Source organism: Hippocampus bargibanti, linkage group LG05, assembly GCF_051943395.1.
Source record: "Hippocampus bargibanti isolate YZ-2025 linkage group LG05, ASM5194339v1, whole genome shotgun sequence".
Classification (NCBI taxonomy): Eukaryota; Metazoa; Chordata; class Actinopteri; order Syngnathiformes; family Syngnathidae; genus Hippocampus; species Hippocampus bargibanti.
The window spans coordinates 23047251-23070000 of NC_142738.1; the positions used below are offsets into that span (position 1 = coordinate 23047251).

General features: G+C 39.2%; 1 protein-coding gene across 4 annotated transcripts in view; it reads left to right on the forward strand.

Moving 5' to 3' along the window:
* The first annotated feature begins 16701 nt into the window (after positions 1-16701).
* The window catches only part of LOC148898243 (leucine-rich repeat-containing protein 4C-like), a 50055-nt gene continuing 44006 nt past the window's right edge, over positions 16702-22750 (forward strand). For 3 of the 4 annotated variants that reach the window (XR_016115071.1, XM_088997353.1, XM_088997355.1), the window contains exon 1: positions 16702-17154. The gene's annotated coding sequence lies outside the window, so the exon portion shown is untranslated. Of the gene's footprint in view, positions 17998-22750 lie in introns of all 4 variants that reach the window. The other variant, XM_088997354.1, reaches the window with a different exon arrangement.

Consider the following 22750-nt stretch of genomic DNA (forward strand, 5'->3'; position numbering starts at 1 on the left):
GCAAGGTGGTGATGGCGGGTGCGGATCCCAAAAAGCAGGCAGGAGGGAGCAGGAGGTTGTTTGACAAATTGTATTAAAATAAAAGTCAGCAGGAACAAAATTTAAAACATCAAAATAAACTGAACAGAAAAAATACAAAGTATCAAAAGAAAACCAAGTGTAAAAGTCCGCCAATGTTAAACAAACACATGCACAGCATACAATGCATGCGATTGCAGACAAAGCATGCAACAAACAATGCAGCAAACAATGAACCAACACCGGATGGTCGTGCCGGGTGTCCTTTTAAGTGTCAGTGATTAAAACGACCAGCACCTGCGAGGCTGCAGGCAGGGCTGACGTCGCTACCCGTTGGTCGCCAATCTGATCGGGACGACCAGCACCTGTGCAGGTGCAGGCGGGTCCGACAGCGCCCCCCGTTGGTCGCCAACCAGATCATGACACATTGAGAGAGATCAAAAGATAAAAGTAAACATGTAATTGTAAGAATAAGAAAGCCTTTAAAAACATGTCATTGTTTTTCAGCAGATTTCAAAAGATGCCATTTGCTTTCTGCTGTATTTGCGATATCAAAGTCTTACCTGCAAAATTTAGTTTCAATATGAGGAGGGACACATCACTATTTTGCTTGTTTTTGAGTGACCTGATATTGCTTGGCAACTGGTTCAGGGTGTCCCCCGCCAAACTGCTAGAGGACAGTCTTATACTCAGGAGCTAGTTTCTGATCAGATGCAGGTTTCTGAATACCCTCCAGAAATAACCTGCGGCCAGTCTGATGACTAAAAAAATAAAATAAAATAAAACAAAATAAAAGTCGAGTGGTTAGCACAGCGGCTTCACAGTGCAGAAGTTGCCGGTTCGCGTCCCGCTCTCGCCTCCCCGTGTGGAGTTTGCATGTTCTCCCCGGGCCTGCGTGGGTTTTCTCCAGGTCCTCCGGTTTCCTCCCATATTCCAAAAACATGCATAGCAGGCAGATTGAACATTCCAAATTGTGCCTAGGTGTGAGTGTGAGTGTGAATGGTTGTTTGTCTCTGTATGCCCTGCGATTGGCTGGCAACCAATTCAGGGTGTCCCCGGCCTTGTGCTCGAAGACAGCTGGGATTTGCTCCAGCACCCCCTGCGACCCCAATGAGGAATAAGCGGTACGGAAAATGGATGGATGGAAAAAAAAACAGAAATAGAGAGAGAAACAAAAAAGAGAGAAACAGAGGGCCACTGGAAGTGGACTTGATAAAATAAAAGAACAAGGATGAACAATCACACAGAAGAAAAAAAGGGTCTGTGACCAAACATCACATTGGCGTCATTTTTATTTTCCTTTTTCATTTTTAAACAAGTATATATGATTGTTCAAACAATTTTATATAGTATATTAACATTATATACATGTGTACCTACAGTACATAAGGCATTCATTCTGAAGATATTAGTTAATAAGGTTCGGTTTACAAAATATGAAACGGGTAAGTGACATCCAGATTGGGTGGCATCTCTACACACAAGTCACGGTGACATCAGCTCAACACAGACCACACACTTTGCCAGGCAGGAAAACAGAAGACAGTCAACGACAGACAGTAAAGCTGAAATGGACAAGATAGGAATGGATGACACTACAACAGAAGCCTCCCATGACAGATCGATGGCAGAGCGTCACACTTGTGAGTGTGGGCGAACTGAAATCAAGCGCCACTTGGATGAGAACCGAACCTTGAAGTGTGACTTTGACAAGAGGAAAACGGATGAAGGCTTCTTGGAGTATGACAATGATAAAGTGAAGACCTACATTGGATTTCCCATATTTTGAAACATTACAAGTAATAAGTGTGATGACCTGTTTTGTACCGTTTGATTCATTAAATTCAAATTTATTTTGTTTTGGAATAAATAGACATGTTTCAGATGTCATTTGTTTGTCCCTTTAAAATGAAATATAGGAAGTGACTGATAATTGGAAGCCTGCATATGATTGGCAATTTGTGTGACTTCATCTCTGACTGATCGGAATATAAAGGGAGTGGCAGCAGTTGACAAACATGAGAGGGCACGAAATACTACATTAATGAATGATATCAGTACCCATTTCCTGTGTATTTGTTCTGTGGTAATGTTAATATGTCAACATTTCATGCTATTATTTGTTTTAGCCATATAACATTTGAAAAATAACTAAACAACATCTTGAATTTAGAACAAATGAGAGAGGATCAGGTAAAAATAAAAGTACATCTTCATTCCTTGTGCTGTTTTTTTTCCAAACATAAATAAATAAATGGTAAATAATACTAATACCAATAATAATAAAAGTAATACATTTGGAAGAAAATGGGGTGGCAACGTATTTGAGTGGTGAAGTAATGGAACCTTCTAAATTGTCGTGAGGTTCAACTGTGTCTGTGTGAATAATTGTGATTTGCTGGCAATCATTTCAGGGTGTTCATAGCTAACTTACCAAAGGCAGCTCGGATGGGCATGGATTGGAACATGGATGGACGGATGGGCGGATGAAGATGTGATTGAGAACAATGACAATAATTTGTATCAAACTCATCATTTGAATGTACCCGACTATTTAACACTCACTACATTTTGGCTAAGAGCTTTAAACATTTCACGCATATGAAATAAAAAAATAGTCACCTGCTCAAAAATGCAACGTGTAATATCGTTCCTATGGTAATGCCACGCACCTTCAGGCACAGTGATTTGAGGAAAGATAGACAAAGGAGAGTGATATGATTTGGATCCACTTGAGCCCCCTTTGCTAAAATATACTGTATTTGATATTTCAGCAATTTTCTTTGTTTGGTTTAGCAACCGGGGAGTTGCACTTACTTCCAATCCCGGCAAAAAAAATACATTTTTAGCATTAGTGAAATCCTGTGTATATGGGTGATGTCATTGGGCTGGTGTGCGTAGTCTTCCCTCAGTGTGCCATGCTTCAGTGGGTTTTTGGAATATTCTGCGGGGGCTCTCTTATTTTCCTTTTTTCATTAATTATTGTTGAATGCAAAAATTACTTTTGGAGTGTTCAATAAACAACAAATGATGAAACCAAGATGCGGCAAACTTTTTCATCCTGAAATAATTTTTTGGGGGGAGGGGGCGTTTTTCTGAATGCCTTTTTGGAATGCGTTTTTGGAGGTGAAACAAAATCCACATTTTAATGCACAATCAACATTCAATGTCAGTTTTAAATGTTTCTTCGTGTTGAATATGAATTAAACATATCTTCCATCCCGGCTGGCACAATTTGCTCTTTGCTGAGATGAGATTAAATGTATCTTTATAATTCATGCTTCCTATCCGACATTTCATGAAACAACTGGAGGATAAAACTTTGCCATTAAAACAAATCAAACTCTGAAATTTTTTTTCGTTTAGATCCATGGGGGTAGAAATATGAAGACTAAATACTAAATACACTAAACACTAAATACCCAAACCACACAAGTATTTTTTAAGAAGCGAGATGATTATGATGCACAACATTATTGTAAAATGAATTTACAACCTGTATTTTTATTCAAATGCTGAGCACAACGAGAGCAAACTGCTTTTGATGCTTGTAATGCCAGGAGCATCTTGATTTGGACTGGAGTTATCCCTTGCACTGCTCACCAGAAATGGCAATGATTTCCTTGAAATTTTGGCTTCGATAAAGACTTCTGTTTAGTTGAACAGACAATTTACTTTTGACACCTCGACCATTTGAAATTAAGATGTCGCTGTGTCCCCTCATAAGGCGCTACATAGAACATGTCTTTCTTGATGGGAGAATCTTCATATTTTCAATCCAGTGGTACCGTTTTTGATTGCAGTATTTATTCAAGTACAACACGCAAATTTTTCTACCTAAAAAATAACTCAAAGGTGGGTGCGTGTTATAAACGAGGCCTGGGAAAAAAAATATCATATATATTTAATGCTTTATCCCTTCCAGGCGGGGGCAGCATTTCCATGGCTATTCTCGGCCTTCAGTTTCGATTCTCGGAAAGACCTGAATCACACGCTGTTGATCACGATTTCTTTAGCTATGCTTCATTTCCTTTCCTCTCCTCGTCCACCCTGAAACGTGAGTTAAGCATTGCTGTTTTGCACAATTACCAATATCAGAGTTTCGATTTAGTGTTTACATTGTCATTCAGAGTTTACATTGTCAATAAAGGATTTTTATCCTTTATTGATTTATTATCCTTTATAATGCTTGGCCTGAGCCGAGAAAAAGTGAATCTAAATTTTATACCGATTTTTAATTTGCAATCTTTAAATTGTTGTAATGACAAACAATAATATCCCTGAAGGTGTAATGCCTGCTGCACAGATAGGCGGGTAGGACCCTAACTAAAAGCCTCCAATTTAAAACTCAACCTTTGAACGTACTTCAACCATCATGTGGCCAGATATATTTAAACAAGATTCTTTCTGAGGAGTAGTGGAAGCGAACCTGCTGTCTGTAGAATGCTAGCTTCTGGCCAATATCTGCCATTGCGAGTCAGCACATTGGTCTCATTTCATTGAATAATAATAATAATAATAATAATAATAATAATAATAATAATAATAATAATAATAATAATAATAATAATAATAATAATAATAATAATAATACATTTTATTTCTAAGCGCCTTTCAAAACTCTCAAGGACACTTTACAGTCACATTTTTTCATCAGATGATTGGTCAAGAACGCCTCTAGTGAGGGGGAGTGGTTTAAACATTAAAGAGACAGGCAGACGACAGAGAGAGAGAGAGACAAAATCGATAGGAAACAGTGAAATTTGGACTCGTTTCAACTTTGATAGTTCAAAGGCAGTGTGTAGACTGCAAGGTTAAAATATCCCATCAATCAGGCTCCACAAATAACCCGCACTAGCCATCAGTTCAATTTGAAATGAAAAGACATGCAATGGAACCAGCTATTAATGATGTTTCTAGTGTGTCTGCTTGCATCTGTTGCTGTTGCAATATCACAACTTCCAAGATGTACCAGTGGTACATCTTGTAAGTTGTACCAAGCTCTGGGTGGTACACTGTACCACCCAGAGGTCCTTGAGACACTTTATGCAAAAAGCTATCCATTCCATCAAGCCATCAACGGCCATCACAAACGTAAATAAAAAGACGTTATTATATAGTACAGTTTATTTCTTTAATTATAATACCATAGCACATTTATTATACATAAAATAATGTATATTTTATGTAGTGTTAAGGCTTAGAAAATTAGAAAGTAGAAAATTATGTTTTATCAGAATCAGAATCATCTTTATTGCCAAGTATGTAGAACACACAAGGAATTTATGGGGACCGGGAACGGATTATTCTCATTTTAATGGTTTCCTATGGGAAATTAATTTTTGGGATACACACTTTGCCTTACACACTGTCTGGGAACTAATTAAGTTCGTAAGCCTAGGTATCACTGTATATCCAAAATCAATGACGTCCAACACAGCTATTAAACAGGGAGTTTACCTTGTGTATGGAATGTGTGATATCAAGATGTGTTGCTTCAGTGAAGCATCCTTTCTAATCCAAGGTATTGGGTAATGAAAAGGTGCATCTGAATTTAAGTGGAAAGAAAAACAAATTTACGATATGGTGTTGGTGGTTTTTGAATGCAACTTGAAAACTGTTTCAATTGTTTTTCATATTCTAATGTCAGCATGAGAGAAAGTAACTGCAAGAAGTATTAGCTTTCCTTTGTTTTTAAACAAAATCAGAAATATCTATACAACAATGCCAATCGGTTTCACATATAGTATACACGTCTCTTGCAAGGGGCAATGCATGTATACATCGAAATGCTCTGTGCAGGTAATATATAGAAGTCCTTATCACAGTCGAAGTTGTCACGTTTTACAAGGTGGTGATGGCGGGTGCGGATCCCAAAAAGCAGGCAGGAGGGAGCAGGAGGTTGCGTTTGATAAATTGTATCAAAATAAAGGTCAGCAGGAACAAAATGTAAAACATCAAAATGATCTGAACAGAAAAAAAGTATCAAAAGAAAACCAAGTGTAAATGTCCACCAAGGTTAAACAAACACATGCACAGCATACAATGCATGCGATTGCAGACAAAGCATGCAACAAACAATGAACCGAACCCGGATGGTCGTGCCGGGAGTCATTTTAAGTGTCACTGATTAAAGCGACCAGCACCTGCGAGGCTGCAGGCAGGGCTGACGTCGCTACCCGTTGGTCTCCAATCTGAACGTGGCAGTCCGCCACTGATCGGGACGACCAGCACCTGTGTAGGTGCAGGTGCAGGCGGGGCCACCAGCGCCACCCAGATCATGACAGTCCATTCACTATGTTTCCCTAAATTAGAACATAGGTTAAATTGTCATATTTTACATTACTGTACATGGCCTTTGTTAGCATGATGCGGCAGGAGTAACAGAAAAGGCAGTGATTCAAGACTTCATACCACAAACTGAATCTACCTGACATTTAAAAACAAAGCCCCTTGAGGTCAAACAGACAAAAACCAATAAAAAGATTTATTGGTTATGAATTCTTATGAGATGTTGTCAGACATAATTTCAGAATTGGAGATTAAAATATTATGAATACATACATTCAGTTCAAATCACAATCAAACCGCACACCCAGTTTTGCCTGATTTATTTATTGTGTGTGTGTGTGTGTGTGCGTGCGTGTGTGTGTGTGTGTGTGTGTGTGTGTGTGTGTGTGCGTGTGCGTATGTGTTTGTGCGTGTGTGTGTGTGTGTGTGTGTGTGTGTGTTTGAAGCTGTTTTAAAAATCACACTGACCTGATCTGATAGTTTGAGTTATTTTTATTCCTCTAAAATGTATTCTCTGCTGAATAGAATATAAAATCAAATTACAACAAAATTAAGGGAAAGGTTCTAAGATGTCCACTTGCAGGGTGATATGGAATCTGAAGGATGAATATCATTTTAAAAGAATGAATAAAGAGAGAACACGAAATACACTATCAGCAGTTGTTTGGCATATCGATGACAGTCAATACAAAAAAAAAAAAAACACACAGTTTCAAGGTAATTCATTCAAAGTCAAAGTCAAAGTCAAAGTCAGCTTTATTGTCAAAAATATTGTTATTATTGTTATTCAATTCCCAGGCAAACATGACTGTTAAACTAAACACAAGTCAAAGAGATTTACACAATTTAGATTGAAAACAACCAAACAAACAAAATGTTGATAGAGCCATATTCAGCCCCAAAATAAAAAATAAAAGCCTGGAGCCGCAAAAGGTAAATAAGCCCTATTTATATCAGGGTTACATTGAAACTTAAAAGTCACAGGCTTTTGATAAAATTTTATTTTTACAACGAAACAAAAATGCAGCACAAATTGATTCAAACAGTACCGTCCCTATTTCATCGTATTGTGCAGCTTTTTAGTTTGTAGTGCTTCATTTTTGATCAGTGGTGTTGGACTAACATACATGGCTCCAAGGGAACATGCTGCCTCTCTTGACAACTGAGTATTCACGGAATGACATCATATTTGACTCAGAATTTACATATCAGAACACTCAGTCAGGCAACAACTCAATTGTGTGTGCAAAGCACTGTATTATTAGACGCACTGGAATAAAAAATAGCAAACACGATGAGTCTGCAGATTTGTCACCAAATCAAGCCTTTAATCAGAACAAATTTCTCTCATATTAAAACACCTACTGGTAATCTGCTGGCAGATATTGTTCACTGAGAAATTTTGGTTTTGATTACACGTTGTATTTGCACATAAGGATTTGGCAGTATAAAAGACAATTTCTAATGTGGAATGTGAGAGGAACCTGGAGTACACCAGAACAGAAGTAAGCCTAGCCATACTCGGGCAGTTGGCATAGTATAAATTCCGTACATAATGCGAAGAGAATGGAAATTAGTTATCTTTGTTTATTTATATTTTTATTTCACATTCAGAAAAAGAAAAAAAAAACTAAATATTTGAGATTCGCTAATAAAAAAATGACAGCAAAAAAAGTAGTTGTTTTTATAATCTTCAGTAGCGTACAATGAGCATTTTGACAGGAAACAATCTACTGCTGTGATAAACAGGATGTATGCTCATCTAATACTTTCTTTATAAAACATTTGAAGAGCACCCACCTCTATCATGCAGTCGAGCGTTTGACAATGCTCATTGAGCAATCCACAACTGCGCAATGAACATGGCAGCTTTTCATGTCATAAATGCTCACTCACTAGTCACCAAGCCAACATCAGCAAAGAGAACACGGTTGTGTGGTTTTATTGGCTCTCATTATATATATATATATATATATATATATATATATACAGTAAAGTCTCGTTATATCGACATCGGTTATATCGATAGTACCGCTTATTACGATACTATTTTCATTTCCCTTGCACATTTCGAGTCTTTTTATGTATAATTAGTACCGTTTAGTACGATACCTCGTTATTACGATAATCCGGTTATTACGGTGCTCCTTTTCATCCCCCGCCGGCCATTTTTGGTGTTTATATCGATATATCCGTCACGCCATTGGTCAACTTGGTCACGTGTCTTGTTACGTGAGCCGCCATCGGTCGCGCCATTGGTCGACTTGGTCACATGAGCCGCCATCGGTCGCGCTATTGGTCGACTTGGCCGTGTGACTTTGTCACGTGACACGCCATCGGTCGCGCCATTGGTCAACTTGGTCACGTGTCTTGGTTACGTGCCCAGCACCCGTGTAGCAGAGCCGTTTTCATTTTCAGACGCTAGCTCGTGTGTAGCAGACGAGATTGAAGTGTTTGTGTTAAAAGGTAAAAATGGGAAGCAGAAGAAGATTGATGACTTTTTTAAATTGTATACATAATACAGTAAGATGTAAGCGTTGCAGTTTCCCTGTTGTGTTATGTACATGCCCACTGTACTGTATATGAATGCAATCGTTTTTTGCAACAATGTTTCTTGTTTTGTCTGCTGAAGCGCGATGATTTTGAAAATTATTAACATTCCATACTGTGTATTAAAGGACAGCCGATGTCACTTTTTATTCAAATGCAAATAAAAATGACTTCACGCCAAGACGTCTTGCATTGCTTGTGAATCCAAACAATGGCTTCAGATTCGGATAATATGCTTTCTTGTTACACATCCAGTTATGAATATGTTTCAAATACACTGTAGTTCTGAAGATTAAAACATACATGTTTACAATCATTAAAGAATTATATGTGCCATTTTGAGGCAACATTGGGGGAACATCTCTCACCCAAAAAAAAGGGAGCTAATGGCCAGCTCCGTTTCTTATATGGCGCTTGACTGCCCTCTTTTGGCGGCTTTTGTTTAATGCAGTTCGGCGCAGGATCGGATATATCGATAGTCCCGGTTATATCGATATTTTTTCGGGCTCCCTTGAATATCGATATATCGAGACTTTACTGTATATATATATATATATATATATATATATATATATATATATATATATATATATATATATATATATATATATATATATATATATATATATATATATTTGGTTCCCAGACAGAGTGTGTAAGGCGAAAAGTTTGTATCTCCAAAAAAAATTCCCATAGGAAACCATTAAAATGGGAATAATCCGTTCCTGGGTTTCCATAAAATATACTTTTCAACTAAATAAGCCTTAAAACTACACACAACATACCTTATTCTATGTATAATAAATGTGCTATTGTATTGTAATGAAAGAAATACACTGCATTGTATTATAAAGTCACTTTATTTACATTTGTGGTGGTCATTAATGGCTTGATGGAATGGCGTTGGAGGTCGAAGGTCAAAGGGAATTGCTGTTTGGAAAGAGAGGCGCATTACATGACGACTGTAATTAAAGAAATAAACTGTGCTGTAAAATAAAGTTTTATTTACCTTTTTGATGGTCGTCTGTGTAAGCTCTCAGTCGTACAGGAGTGGTCCATCGATGAGAAGGTTTCTTCAGCCGTCATCTGTACAATTTTGAAGGTTTCGGACGTTTCGCCTCATATCCAAGAGGCTTCGTCAGCAAACTAAAGTCTGACTGGTCGTATCGGCCCTATTTATATATCCCTAATGTCCAGGCATGGCGGCGCCGGACACAGCTATGATAGGTCACTACTCTCAGGTTGGGGGGAGCAGAGGACCCCTCCCTGTGGCCCCACTGATTGTTCCTACATTCCTGACTAACGACTGGCGTATTTCCCCCACTCCCACCGGTATCACCTCATCAGCATAACGAATGTTGCCTAACCTGATTTGCCTAAGCAGGCTATTGTATGAACTATCCAAATTGAACCTCACCCCACTAGACCGGTTTAAAGAACGATTTTGTCGTTTTATAAGAATTGCTTCTTTTACCCCCCTTTCAAACCATCTATGTTCTTTCGCTAAGATTTTAACCTCATTGTCGTCAAATGAGTGGTTGCTAGCTTTTAGGTGCAAATGTACTGCCGATTGAGGTCCACTTATATTATCCCTGCGATGTTGATAAAGTCTTTTTTTTGAGAATTTGTTGAGTCTCCCCAATGTATTGCTCTTTACAATTTTCATTCTTACAATGTATGGAATAAACTACATTACTTCGTTTTTCATTTGGTACCCTATCTTTTGGATGCACTAATTTTTGCCTTAACGTGCTTATCGGTTTGAAATAAGTTGGAATTTTATGTTGCCAAAGGACTCTTTGTAATTTTTCAGAAACTCCTGCAATGTAAGGTACTGCTACTCCTCTCCTTTTTGTATCTTGAAAATTATTGGTTTCATTCCCTATTCTTTCTTTCTGACATTTGTTAAATGACCACTGAGGGTACCCACAGTTAGTGAGTGCTCTCCTGATATGTTTAGACTCCTTTTCTCTCTACCTTCAATGATAGTTGGTATTAGTTTAGCCCTATGCTGGAGGGTTCTGATAACTCCTAGTTTGTCTTGTAAAGGGTGGTTAGAGTCAAAAAGTAAGTATTGGTCAGTGTGCGTAGCCTTCCTCAAGACTTCTGTTTTTAGCGCTCTGTTCTCTTTCATAATTACTTTACAATCCAAGAAGGTGAGATGGTTCTCTTTAATGTCCTCACGAGTAAATTTAATGTTGATGTCTACAGAGTTGAGGTAATCTGTGAAGGATTGAATTTCTTGTTTTTTAATTATGACAAAAATATCTAAACCAGTATCTAGGTTGGGAAAGGATGTGAGTGCCTGTTTCTCCATCTCTTCCATGTAAAGATTAGCCACTATGGGTGAAACTGGTGAGCCCATAGCACAACCATGAATTTGTTTATAAAATTTCTCCCGAAATTGAAAATGCGTAGTATTAAGGCAGATTTCCAATAATTGGCAGATGTGATCCGGTTTAGTTTGGTTCTTTCATGCAGAGAAACATCCGCCAGCAGTCTCGTCCTCACCACTGAGACTGCTGCTGGGGTTGGGACAGATGGAAAGAGCGAAGTCACGTCGTATGATGCCAAAGTTTCCTCAGGTTCCAATATGAGGTCTTTGATCCTCTCTACAAACCCTGTGGTGTTCTCTACATGATATTCTGCGTTACCAACCAACAGAGCTAAGATAGTTTTTAAATATTTGGCTACATTGTATGTAGAGGAGTCAATGCTACAAACAATGGGTCTGAGGGGGAACCCTTCTTTATGTATTTTTGGCAGGCCATAGATACATGGCGTGGCCTCTCCCGGGTATAATCCAAAATACATCTGTTTGTCTATGTGTTTCCTATGTGTTTGCTTTTTGTGTTTCCTTTCTCTAACTTTTGGAGACAGTCTATCATTTCTTTCTTGTATCTATTGGAAGGGTCCCTTTTTAGTTGCTCATAAGTGTTAGAATCACTGATTAACCTATTTATTTTGTCTTCATAATCCAATGTGTTGAGAAGTACTGTGCATCTGCCCTTGTCTGCTGGTAAAATAGTAATATTTTTGTCTTTTTGTAGAGTAGTTAACGCCTTTCTCTCTTCTAATGTTATGTTGGACGGAGGAAGTTTGGCATTACTGAGAAGGGCTGATATTTTAATGCACAGATATTTTTGATGGTCGTTGATGGCTTATGGAAGGAGAGTCAGCATCCATAAGGACTGTTGGTAACTTAACCTCTGGTGCTGTTCGGTCGTGTGCTTCTGCCGAAGATCACTCCGCCAGCCGTGGTGGGTGTGTATTATGAAAATAGTGCTTATTATAAGGTTTAATTTTAATAAATTTGACGTTTGTAAGACAAAAATTTGTAAGTTGAAGTGTTTGTAAGTTGAGGTCTCACTGTAAATATATATATATATATATATATATATATATATATATATATATATATATATATATATATATATATATATATATATATTCAGTTGTCTAAATTCAGTTGCATGTCACATTAGGGATGAAAATAAGACTTTGTAGCAGCATTTAGTTGAAAAATGCGAGTGTGTGTAGACAATGTCAAATCCTCTTCAGCGTTCTTGACTACAACAGGAAATGAAGTACTGTAGAACTTTTTAGTTGTCACATATAAGAATCCATGCCATAACACGTGGAGGTATGCAAAGTGTGATGATATATAAATCATTAATAAATCTATAATGGAGGAAGATCATCTAAATCATTCTGATTATCTTAATCATAGCTTGCCACGCTGCTAGGTAAGTTTACTGTGAGAAGTACATAATATTGGATATAACTAGGCAACAATTGAGCTATACCAAATCAAACTGCCATGTAACAGGATTACAATATGAAATTGATTCACTGCCATTCCCAAATTTATTTGGGTATTGCAAATATGACGTGGAACGCCATTCCTGAATTTGTTCGGGTTTTGGTTTATCTTTCGGTGGAGGGGGGTTGCAGATAAAGCGCTGGTAAAACCTCTGGCAATGTTTTTCCATTCCACAAGGGGGCATCATTTGCCCTTTGTACAGCCGCCCCCAATTGTACCTCATATTACTCCCAACCCATATAACTTGAGAATTAATTCTTGTTTTTCTGATGAAAGAAGAGAGTCTAAGGTTTCTTACGCTGCATTGATGCATGTTTATGTAGTCCTAAAACTCAATATTCTGTGAGTAATGGAATTTGAGTGAAAATGACAAAAACCCTGGCACTGGAATAGACACATTTTTGCACATCGTCTGCAGTTGTTTGTAATTTACGATTTGCTAACATGGGTCAGTTTGAGATCCCCCATGCTAGAACAGATTTGGCAACTTGAGTGTCACGTTCCGAACGAGGCAGAGTGAGAGCTGTGTCATCGGAACAAAAAGAGTAGCTGGATCCCAAAGCAAACGACCAATGACAAACAGTGAATGAATGAATGAATGAATGAATGAATGAAACACAATTTTAATTTGCCTATTTGTTATTGCCCAATGTTAACATTTTATTACGGAAATCTATAACTTGTAGAAATACCCTTTGTCAAGTTGTCAATTGAATTTTGGCTGCAAAGTATTTTAAAATCACTGCATTCATTTTTTTTAATATTTATTTTGGAGAAGATACAAATCACTGTCACATTCACACTTGCAGAAAATGTGGCCTTTGTCAAGTTTATTCTGCATGTCTTTGGAATGTAAAAGCGACCAGACGGGAAAACTCACAAACTGCATGCAGGAAAGCCAGGAATCGAATTTGAACCATCAACTTTGAACCACATTGAGGTTCAACACAATTTTTGTTAGTCAGGTGTCAAAGATCACATTGAGTCCCATTTTTGATACAAAAACCCAGTTAAATGTCCTGGGGCATTTCTTGGTTAATGAGGTTCAGATGAGAAGCATAGTAATGAAATTAACCCTTGGTTCAACGCGTTTTTGCCTCCTTAGTGGTTGGCTCTCCCCAACCAGGAGTCACCACTAATCTGTGTCTGTTGTGCTAGTAAGACTGTGAAATGTGATGCACTGCCAATGGCTTGGGCGAAGAAGCTGTTTAAATGTCTGCTGGATTTGGTGCGCATGGATCGGTAGCGCCTGCCTGAGGGGAGTAGCTGGAAAAGGTGGTGGGCAGGGTGCGGAGGGACCAGTAGGATTTTCCGCGCCCTAGTTTGGATTCTTGCAGTGTGCAAGTCCTCGAGAGTGGGTAGGGCGGTGCCAATGATTTTTTCCGCCGTCCTAACTGTCCGTTGAAGTCGGATTTTTTCCTTGTCGGATTTTTTGGTGTTCAAACTGATGATAATAGTCCGATTTTATAAAAATATATTTAAAAAGGATTCAAAAAGACTGCAACATCAGGTGTATTTGGTCAAAAAATCTTCCTTCAGGCAATTTGATTTTCTTTCTTTGAGCCAAAACACTACATTGGCCAAGTAAACAAACAATTTTGAATAGCAGGACTTGAGTGGGGTACATGCAGTGTTCTTTCTGCTGGAAACCCACATGGCATACCCAACACGATTATTACATTATCTAATTCCATTCCAACACATGTATTATTCAGGCTCTGACAACATAATGCTCGAAGGAAAAGGAAGAGATCTGCGTGAGTTGAGTCATCTCTAAAAGCCACATCAATGTGTTTTCTTCCTTCTGTCAAAACATCATATTTCATGGTTGTCACCATCAAATTATTGCAGAGCATTGTGATGTTAAAATTCACCAATTTAAAGTTGGATGCAGTCTCTTCGAAAATCACATCGTTAAAGCCAAGCAGTTTCTCTGCAGTATTTATCAGAATGCTGAGAGTAGAAGCAATAATCTCTGCTGAAGTATGACCTTACATAAGGAGCTTTGCCCTTGCCACTTGAAAAATTACTGCCCCCAAGAGACTTGAGTATCTTGCCCTTCCAACAAGGTCCAATGGCTTACGTTGCACATCTTTACTATACTCTTAGAGTGTCGACATCGACCGAGTTGTGTCATTCTAGCCGGGTGCCTCTATTGACAAACATAACATTCAAATGTATATGGACCGCAAACAGTGATTAAACTGATTGATTCGTACAACAATAATTAAGTATCCCAAAGCATCACTTTACAGACGTATGTGCTAGACTGATGGTTCCCATGATGCTTATAACACCAGAATCGAGAAGTTGGGTCACCAGAAAATCAGCATCTGACACTACAGTGAGAGTTTTAATTCAAACCCAACTGGCAAGTCTGCCATTTAGCAAATTCCCTCAAACTCAGTTTAAATCACTTCGACAGTGACAATGAATTAGAATGAACAGCACTGTTCAATATTTCAAAGAGTGATCCGAGTCTGCATAGCATCCATTTGCGTTGCTTTCTGAGAACCAAGAAAAGTAAGGTACGAAAAGTAAATAGCAAGGGAGTTAAGCGTCTGTAATGCAAGGATTGTAATGATATGAGCAAATTGTATTTGCATGTTCTACTAGTGATGCCTGGCTTTAGATCAAAGGAGCATGCGCGCTGCTGCAAGTCAGTCTGATGAGAGCCTACGAGAGCCACACATGTCAATTGCCTTCTCCCTCCAACCAACACAGCCGTCCTAATAAAGAACCTCAACTCTATCCAGAAGTTGTATCATTTACCGAACCCGCTTACACAAAGCAACACAAGGATAAGACACATTGATGCTCTTTATATGCCACGGACATAGAGACTGCCAGGAGAATTATGGAGACAGATGAATGATGCAACACCGTTCAGCATTTGAGAAAAATGACATTAGATGCGGAAACCTGGACATATGGTATCTTTACTTTGGCATTTAGATGGCTTTCCACGTTTACTAGCATGAAGTGTGCTGAGGTGTGTGTTGCTTTTATCCGTGTATATTGGGCATCCAGTGCAGGATGAAAGGTGAGATGTGAGCTATAACATGTGAGTGAGGTTTAGCCATTGCTGCAATACCCAGGGGTGACCTGTGATGGCTCCTGTTCAATCAGGATACAATAGCCAACCCCCGCTCACCCATCACAATGTAATTGACGTTTGTGGATGGTGGACCATTTGTCTGGGAGGCTTGGTGCCCAGCCAAGATTTTTCCAAAACACTTGTCAACCTTTATCAGAATCAGAATCATCTTTATTGGCCAAGTATGTAGAACACATAAGGAATGTGTGTCCGGTAGAACAAGCTTCACTAGTGTCTTCATAAAGAAGACATGACAAATTAGTATGGAGGAAACTAATAAAGCCGAATGTAGTCTAATCTAATTGACTACCTTAATGTAAGTGGTACCTCTCAGGAACAACTGTGAGACAAATACATGAAAAATCTGCGTCTTGAATTGAGGTGTTTGAGGGGCATCAGCAACATACATACTCTTGATATTGTTTTGTATTGGGCTAAATTATTTTTTATGGCTACTGAAATACATCATGTGGATTTATTGAATGGTGATACCCCATAAATGTTATATAATGAGACGTTAGGAATATTAACATGTTCCACATGCAGAATTACCATAATACAGTAAAATCACAGCCATGTTTGGATCTAGCTGAGCCAAATGGTTGTACAAATCAATCCAATGACGTTTAGGGCAATTTTTTGTATCTGTTGCAGGTACGTACAATGTTGTCCTGTGGCATTACTTAATTCAGACCTATATCCGGTATTAATCTGAGATCTCTGCAAATAAAATGTAGTACATCCTCAGCACAAAGCGCCCGGGGCATAATCCCACTACAGCAAAGCGACCAGGTGGATCGGCAGGTGGCAGTCGTGTCCTTTTTGCCAGACACGAGCGGTTCAATCTCCCATATGCGCAGCATCTAAACCTCTTTTCTCCCTCTCTATCTCTGACACTGGTGCACATGGAAAACTATTTTGACACACTTACACACACAAAAAAATATTATGGAACACACCTTTCGCAGAACCTGAGTTATTTTTAAACGGAGCTTGCCATTCTGGGAGCCACGCAAGTTCAAGTGAGCGGTCAACATGTCTACTGAGGAAAGAGATGAAAAACGACGTGTTGCCGCTCTGCTCCTGAATCAGCAGCAGTGATCGAGGGAGCACTTTGTCAGGCGGAGGTAACCCAAATGACTGCTTATCAATTCTAGCCTGTCCGCAGTACTGCGCCGTCCAGAACCCGCTCTGATATGCTTCGCATCCCTTTTTCACGCAAGCCCCGATGCGCGGACTGCAAACCGGATTTTATGGTCGCAAGCCCGAAGCGTTTGCAACCCAGGAGGAGAAGAAGGACGGATAAAAGGACACTTGAATGAGAAGTGCTCAGCCTTATCTGTGCCCGTCGTGTGTCCATCGCCTAAGTGGATAGGTGAGACTTGAAAGATTTACCCACGCGTGTGGCTCAGAAGTGAAACCCATCTTCCGTGACCCGGGTCCAGTTTCGACGTGATTATATCAATTCATCAATAACGATTCCCGCCGAATGTGGCGGTTAGAAGTGGTTTTTCGTTCCTTGTCGTTGGATTAGGGGTGAGTTTGTCATCCTCAATGGTTCATGATAAGGTTACGTGATATCGATTTACGATTGAGACTTTTCTGCGAACCCACACATTTTCAAGGGACAAAAAAACGTCACCGACACCGAGCTGCGAAATAACATTCGGTAGGAAGGATGTAAAATTGTTTTGTTGCGAAGTGACATTTCCAAAAGTGAGACGATATTGAAAACAAATGTCACACACGGTCATTCATGAGGAATGAAAGTTTTATTTTTTCTTCCAGGATATATCATTTTAGAATAGAAGCTGAATCACAAACCGTGTGGCAAGATTTATTGATATTACACTTGTGCGTTTACAGCGGTGAAGGAATAACAAGTGTGCAAGTCCACAAATCCCCCAACTCGAGAGACGCGTGGGACATTAATGGGTCGAGCAGTTGGAGCAATAACACTTGTGGGTCCCTCAACGCAAAGAGCGTCGTGGAAAGTGGCAATATCGGATATATCACCATCATTTTGATTCCAGATCTGGACTGATGGATGGAATGCTTACTGTTGTAAAAGTGGGGCTAAATAGTCCCGCGTTGAGCAAGCTCGCCTGAGAATTGCGGATTTTTTTTTTTTTTTTAATGCAGTTTTTTTGCGTTTTGACCAAAAGACGGATCGCACCCAAAAAGCCTCATTCAGCAATAACGCTGTCGACATGAACAAGTAAGATTGTGTGTGAGTGTTCGTGTGCGTGTGCGTATAGTATGTAGTGTGTTTGTGTTTGCGCGTGCGTCCCTCTACTCGTCTCACGTCTCATTATAACGGGAATTTCTATCACAACTGTCCTAGTCGTAACAGTGTAAAGGCGAATTAATTAGCATAAATAACATTTTGAAACAATGGTTTCTTTGTGGTCCGAGACGATATCTGATAAATCTTAAGCAAGATTTGACAGATGATTTGAATTGCTTCACCGCACTCCCGTCAGTATTGCTGCTTTTTTGATGCACTCATGGGGGCCTTCAACTCCAGCTCACGTGCGGTTTTGAAAAAAAAAAAAATATGCCAGGCTATGTTTCATTGAGAAGTTTTCTTATATTAAGAATCATTCGCACCGTCCTAGAATTGTACACTGCACCATGCTGCACACCCTCTGAATGCAAAGTAGGCAACAGCTTTTTATTCATCACCAAACCAATCTGCAGCAAGCCCATTCATGGGAGTGTGTGGGAGAAGAGTTATTTTTGAGACTTTTAAAAATGAATACCGTTTTGTATGCATTTCAAGAGCAGCTCTGCTGATGTCACACGAGTGTACGTTGCCTTCATTGTTAGACATCACCTGTCATGTATATTCCTGGCATAGCCTGGATCGACACAGAAGGCTCTTGTTTGTTGCCTTCATTGCTCTCTGTGGTAGAGCTGTCCCCCCTTTTGTGGTTCTGAAACGGAAAGCAGCCTTGCCTGCCTTGCTGCCTTGCATACATGCTGGTCGTAAATGTTTAAATTGGATGCCTTCGTTATTCAGTTTTTGCTTCTGAATCTAATACTGCTAGTTTAACCCTTTGCTGTTCCAACACGGCTGTGATATACAATTGGTAGCATGGGGGGGTCTTATGACCCCAAAAAAACTTTAGCATAATTTGCAGATTTTTTTCTGGATGTATGTTGTATGGAAAGTTTATCCCATGTCCCCTCAATGGCTTTGTGCCAAAGTCAAAGCTCAGCCTCTTATAAGTCCATACAGGAGACATCAACAAATATGCAGCCAATACATTGTATATTATTGTTTCATCATGCATGCAATATCGACTCAAATTTACTTCTCGACAGATGATCCTGCAGGATATGTCTGTCATCATCAGTCTACCACAACCCACCATTGGTGGTAAATGCATAAATGAGGCTAGCTGTCACTTTTCACATGATGAATGAATCTCTATGTAAGCAATATATCAAGTCGGTCATTCTAAGAAAGAAAAGGCATTTTGTGGTGGAATGACATCACTTTGGGACACATTAGAATACACATTTTGCTGTTCTCCCGCAATGAAGTTACCACCATCACTTCCCCCTCACACGCGCATATGTTTGCAGTGAGCAAAGTGGTGCAGGATAATTTATAGTGGTACCAAGAATATGATTCATTTTTTTCCACTTGCAGACCAACATGCAAAATGGATTTGCATTTTGTCAGTGGAAACATCATAACTATTTTAAGATGTACTACAGGCAATGGTGGATTTTTTTTTTCATTTTGATTGTGAGCGCTTTGGTAGCTCTCTACAGTAGTTAGCATCATCCTTTGAGAAGGTGAAGACACCAAAAGCATCAGGCATGCATTTCAAGTCAAATTTATCTAGTTGTTGATGGATGATGCATCTCTTTGAAACGGTTCCATGCAGCCATTTTGGGAAATGAATAAAGTTGGCACGTGAGAAGGAGCAAAGCAATGAAACACCGGGGTCTTGACAAACTCGACCTTGAACCCATGTTCGCTTCCCACGCTCTTGTCATTTATTTCCCAATTCAGCCAACTGTCTGGTTCAGATCAGGGCCAGCACTTGGGGCAATATAATGAAATGATCATTTCTCAAATCGGATTAATCCTTTACAAAGCCCATTTTAGAACACCATTAGCATTCATTTCGCTCACTGCAAGGGACTTGTCTCAATAATAGAGCTACTATATAATATTTCCCATCTTCAGTGCTTCTGCAATGTCTCAAGAGGGTTCATTTAATAACAATGGTGCAATTACATACATCCGAATTATGCCCCCATCTACTTGTTTTGGGGACAAACAGATCAATTTGTAAGCTTTGAATGGAAGCCGGAATTCACGACTGGAAAAAAAAGACACAAATAAATAAATAAAGTTTGGACATGGACATGATAACGGGGTGGGTTGTAAATGCTAGTGTGTTAAACTGATGACAAGGGTGGAGGAACAGATCAATACAACACAGCATGTGTCATGAGAGATATACAGAGTGTTTATTTCTTACTCCTGTACAATATTTCACATTAACAACCACAAATGAATATCACAGCAACAACGACATATCACCCCCCTTAACTTGCATGAGTATTTTTTGCAGACAAGTACTGTATATGTGTAATAAAATAATGAGACAGATGCACACAAAAATGTTTCTCATCTCGACAACTTTTCGGACCAGAATAATTCCAATAATTCCTTCCTCCACCCACCCGTCTTTTTCTTCTGCTTGTCAGTTGAACAATAATTTGCATAATTAATGGTCAAATAGCAGTTAAGAACATTGCCAACAGCCTTAAATTGCCCTGCACTCATCAATAAAGCCAATCAAGGTAATAAACATAAATGTAATTATCACATACAATTATATAACAACAACAACCATGTCCAGCCCACTATGAAACATTACCTTTTCTTCACAGCTCATCCACAACGGCTCTTCCACAGACTAAATTCTTAACTGCATTTCAATCTTTTCAATGTGTGTAATCTTTTTTGAACACCCCTTTTTTCCTGGCATCAACTAATAGTAACCTTGACACAATGGCTACCGGCATGTTCTGGCGAGTGAGAGGTAGCTGATGTTATTGCGATAAAAGCTTACCTGAATGGATGACAGCTGCACTGCTTCAAAGAGAATGATGGGATCAGATTTGTCAGCAAGGTGTTGATTGTTGGTGCAAAATCACCTGGAGAGAAGCATGTGAATATAATAGTGTACACCAAAGAAGCATTTAAAATGCAATGTGAAATGAAGATGCATGAAATATGTCATGTCATGTTATTTTTGTATGTATTTATGTATTAATTTATGTATTTGTGTATTTATGTATTTTTGGGTTGTTTATTTATTTGTTTGTTTATGTGTTTGTTTGTTTCAGACAACAAAAATCAGGGGCATCAAGTAGGAGTTTAAGATCTCTTGGGTTTTTTTCCAAAGCTATATTTCGATTTGACTGGATGGTCTTCGCATTATGCATAATTATCATTTCCAGCATCCAGGCAAGGGCAAGCGTTTTATACACATCACCCTGACACAGATGGACGCAATCAGTATATGCGGTCGCCCCACTCATTAGTCATCCTCTCCAGCATGTCTGTCTGAATGTTGTGTCCGAGGGAAGAACAGCTGAGCAGCGTCACGGCCGAAGCACATTCCGCTAGTCAATGCATTAATCAATCGGTGTTCCAACTCATCCAATCCATCTTTGAGAATAATCTGGTCGACATCATAAAATTGCTACTCTGTCATTCGAGAGGCCGGGGATCACTTGATTTTTTTTCTTCCCGTTTTGCCTCCTCTCACGTTACACTTATCATGAGAACATAAGTGGATTAAATGGAATTTACTGTAGATGGGTAGTCAATAGGGTTCACACTAAGGCAGAGGTCAGGAGCCCATCGCCCGCGAGCCATATATGGCTCTTTTGATGATGGCCTCTGGCTCGCCGATAAAACTAAATACATATTCTCGCTTTTTTGCTGTTCATTTCCTGTTTGGGCGACAGTTGGCGGAAAGCGCAATTTTGATTGGATGATATTGACCTAGGTGGCGTTCATGTCGAAACAAAAAAACACCCCCTTTTAAAAAAGATGATGAGTATCGTACACTTCAGGTTGAATGGACCGAAGGATTTGCCTTTGTGGAGTGAAAATATTCTGATTCTAATTTGCAATAAAACAATACCATCGATGAAACAGTCGAATGTCAGTGGCACTTTGACATTCCTATGCTAACGTTAGCATCAAAATACTATTTAGCAAAATACTAATTAGCACGGTGCTTCGGTCGTCAAGTGTTGAGCATGTTGAATTTCTGTGCACAAGTACCAGGTTCAATTCAAGCTCCGGTCTCCTTGTGTGAAGTTTGTTGGTTCTCCCTGGGCCTCAATGGGGGTTCTCCATGTTCTCTGGTTTTCTCACACATTCCCAAAACACGCATGGCAGGCTGATCAAACACTCTAAATTTACCCCGAGTGTTTGTGTAAACACGGATGGTTGGTCATTTTTGTGTGCCCTGCGATTGGTGGCAACCAGTTAAAGGTGTCCTCTGCCTACTGTCCGAAGACATGTGGGATAGCATCCCCGCAAGTCTTGTGAAGATAAAACCATTCAGACAATGATTGTAATGAATGATCATTTTGTTCAATGTTTTTGTGCCTGTGAGCACTGTTGATTTACCACCAATGGAAATCAGCTCAGAAGAGGCACACAATGCTTGACATAAAGCAACTCAAAACTGCTAGAATTAATGGAGGAGGTTGAAGTCCATAAAGTGCAAGGAACTGTAAGCAGACATCCATGGGCAGATAATGTAAAGTTGGCAAGGGAGATCACAGATCTGTGAAGTGGGCATGTAGGGACTGGAAACCTGCCATTCTACAATATTTCAACTTGTGTCTGTTGATATGACAAGAGGCAAAACATATCAGGGGAACTCATTTAACCCTGATTAAAAAGTAAAATATAAAAAAAA